The 3,264-nt window shown below is 35.6% G+C and overlaps 1 protein-coding gene across 3 annotated transcripts in view; it reads left to right on the top strand.

Moving 5' to 3' along the window:
* PCDH10 (protocadherin 10) overlaps positions 1 to 3,264 on the top strand; it is a 91,401-nt gene that overhangs the window by 83,042 nt on the left and 5,095 nt on the right. The window lies entirely within an intron of this gene.

Raw genomic sequence — 3,264 nt, 5'->3', positions numbered from 1 at the left:
ATATATATATATATATATATATATATATATATATATATATATATATATATATATATATATATATATATGAATATTTATTTAATTTTTTAAAGATAATATGACATAGAGCTACTACCTGAAAGACAGAAAGAATTTTCCTGCTACAGATGGCTTTTTTGTGGTATAATGAAATAGATTGTAATGTTGGGTGATTTTTTGTGAGAAAGGAAAGAGCAAAGAGGAATCTTGCTCTGACAGAGTAATTGAAAAGAGAGAAGCAGAGAAAAGTACTGGTCCATTGATTGTGCAATTCTGAGCATTTTATGGTAGCTAACATGCAGCAGGGTTTTATTTTTGTCTTTTGTTATAAAGCAACAAAATTGTTTACAAATATCCATAAAAGGATAGTTAAGCTTGCAACATAAAAGTTAGTTGGAAAGCTGATTAGTTGTTTAGGTAAACTTTTAAAAGTGCCAGAAATCTTTTACTCAGAATTCTCATGAAGTCTATATGAGAGAAAAAATAACTTTAGATACTGTTAGGGAAAATCCTGAAGAAAGCCCCTTTTTCTCCTATTTCTGTAAGTCCACATTAAAAGTTAGAGGCTGAACTTGCTGCAAGTCTACTCTGAAGGATCAGGAAGATGCAATGTGTTTTTAAAAATACATTGGTTTTGTTTGTTTTGCGGAGTTTTATGTTTCTGAGTGATTTTTTTTTTGGAGCAGGAGGAGGTAGTTTTATTGTTTGGGGATTTTTTTTTTTTAGGGTGATAGTGAGAGTAGCAGTTTCCCTTGGCTGTCTTAAAGCAGCAGCTGTTTGATGCTGTAGAAACTCCAGAAAACTAGATACAGAGAACTTTAGTGGAGGTGAACTAATGGGTGGAATGAGGTGTATAGCTATGTCCTTCATTTGTATGGCTCCCATTTCATTGAGCAGTTGCCACACATATGTTGTCTCTGTGGTTATGCATACCAATGCCATCTCATTCAAGTGAAGTAAAATCAAACACAACAAACTTAAATTTCTTCCTCAAAATCTTTTCAGTTCTGCCACTTTGTTACAGTCCTCAGGTTGGGGTTATTTTACTCCTGCTTTTCATCATAATTTTAGTTTTTATTGGATACTAAAACCAGCATGTGGATTAGTTTCCTTTGGAGATCATACAACCATTGAATGGTTTGCATAGAAAGGACCTTGAAATATCTACCATGGGCAAGAATGTCCCTCACTAGATCAGGTTGCTCAAGGTCCTGTCCAACCTGACTTTGAAGTGATGGGACATCGACAATTTCTCAAGGGAATCTGTTCCAGTGTCTCCCTACTCTTATATCAAAGAGCTTCTACCTCATGTACAAACTAAAAGAAATCAGATTAATGCTTTCTTTTAGTTTATGCAGCCCAGGACACACACAATTGGCTGTCTGGGCTGTGAGCACAGGCTGCTGGCTCGTGTCCAACTTTTCATCTACCAGTAGCCTCAATCCTTCTCAACTGGTCTGCTCTCAATCTGTCCATCCACCATTCTGTAATGATACTGACTTCTCCAACTCAGATGCAGGACCTTGCACTTGGACTTGTTGAACTTCATTATATTCATGTGGCCCCCACCTCTCAAGCCTGTCAGTCCTTCTGATGGAATCCTTTCCCTCCAGCGAACCAGATGCACCACTCAGTTTGTTGTGATTCTAGGGTGCACTCAGTCCCATTGTCCATCTCATTAGTGCAGATAATAAATAATGTTGGCCCCAATGTGGACCCTGGAGGGACACCTCTCATTATGGTTTCCACTTGGACATAGAGCCATTGACTGCAGCTGTTTGCATGTGACCATCCAGCCACTACCTTATTGATTTGACAATCCATCATCAAATCCATCAGTCTCCAATTTAACACCAAGAATATTGTGGCCATATCAATATTTGACCATATCAAAGGCCTTACAAAAGACTTTACTGTGTCCACTGATGCATTCAACCCATCCTAGAAAGCCAACAGATTAGTCAGACACGATCTGTCCTCAATGAAGCCTTGTTGTCTGTGTCTAATCACCCCCCTGTCTTCCATGTTTTGATATATCTTCCAGAAAGACATGTTCCATGGTTTTACCAGATACACAGCTGAAGCTGGCTCACTTCTATGAATTTCATGTTTAAGGCCCCTGTGTTACATCCTTTTCCTCAACAATCACTTTGTCCTCTTGTCCCTGTATGTAATTCTCACTTGCTTTTAGTATTTTTTCAGGGTTTACACCAGACTTAGATTTTTAAGGCCTTCAAGGAAGGGAGCTCATATACAGAATGACACTTTTTCATACTACTGTATCACTAACAGCTATCAGTTCTGAGCAAATTAGCACAGTTTAACATCACTGTGACATAATACAATTTTAGTTTAATTAAAGTCCTATTTATTCATATCTTTTTAGAAATGTGAAAAATGATTTATACGCTTGGATTCCCTTAGATCATCTTTGGTGTTTCTTTTGTCATGTTTCTGCAGTGCAATCATTCATTAATCAGGTGATCATATACGATTACTAGGAATTTATTTTCTAATTTTGAAAGATGATGATTGCTTATATTCTCCCCATCTTTGGCTCAACATGTTTGTTCTGCTTTTCTGAAGACTTGTTCTGCATGTCTGTATGTGTGTTTCATCCTTATATTTAAAGGTAATCTAAGAGTTTTTGGTCTAACTGGAATTCCATGCAGTTTTTAAATACTAAATTCCTCAAAAAATGAGTATTGAACCCATATGCCTATTTTGTGAAAGAAAAATTATTAAGATCAATGTATAGTTAACTGAAACGTAGAGACGATAAAGGATTTATACTATTTATTATTTTTCTTTTTCCTGATAGTTGGTTAGAGTTGTGAGTACAATTATAAGACAGTAAATATTGGCCCAAATGTAACATATTTAATGCAAATGACACTCAAGCCAAGGTTTTTAAACCAGAAAGTTTTCTTTGAATTGTAGAATAAGTACCAAAACTTATGTTCTAAAAGTGTAGCAAGGGAATCTCATTTAGCTATATTCTTTGAAAGAAATAAGGATATAGAAATCCTATCTGAAGACATCATCAGTTCAAACAGTGTGTCACCATTTGTCATTCTTCCAAATTGTATGTATTGAGCTAATCCATTTTCACTTAGTTGCACCAAAACAAAAAAGGAGAAAACTGATTATATGATCCATACTCATGTCTAATAAAATTGCAATATGCGCTTTTTGACAAGCTTATATTTAATGCATACCGATGGAAGATTCTAGTTCTCTGTTCTC

This window comes from Geospiza fortis, unplaced genomic scaffold, assembly GCF_000277835.1.
Source record: "Geospiza fortis unplaced genomic scaffold, GeoFor_1.0 scaffold175, whole genome shotgun sequence".
NCBI lineage: Eukaryota > Metazoa > Chordata > Aves > Passeriformes > Thraupidae > Geospiza > Geospiza fortis.
The sequence above is the reverse complement of the archived record's forward strand: the minus strand, read 5'-3'. Positions and strand labels throughout refer to the sequence as shown.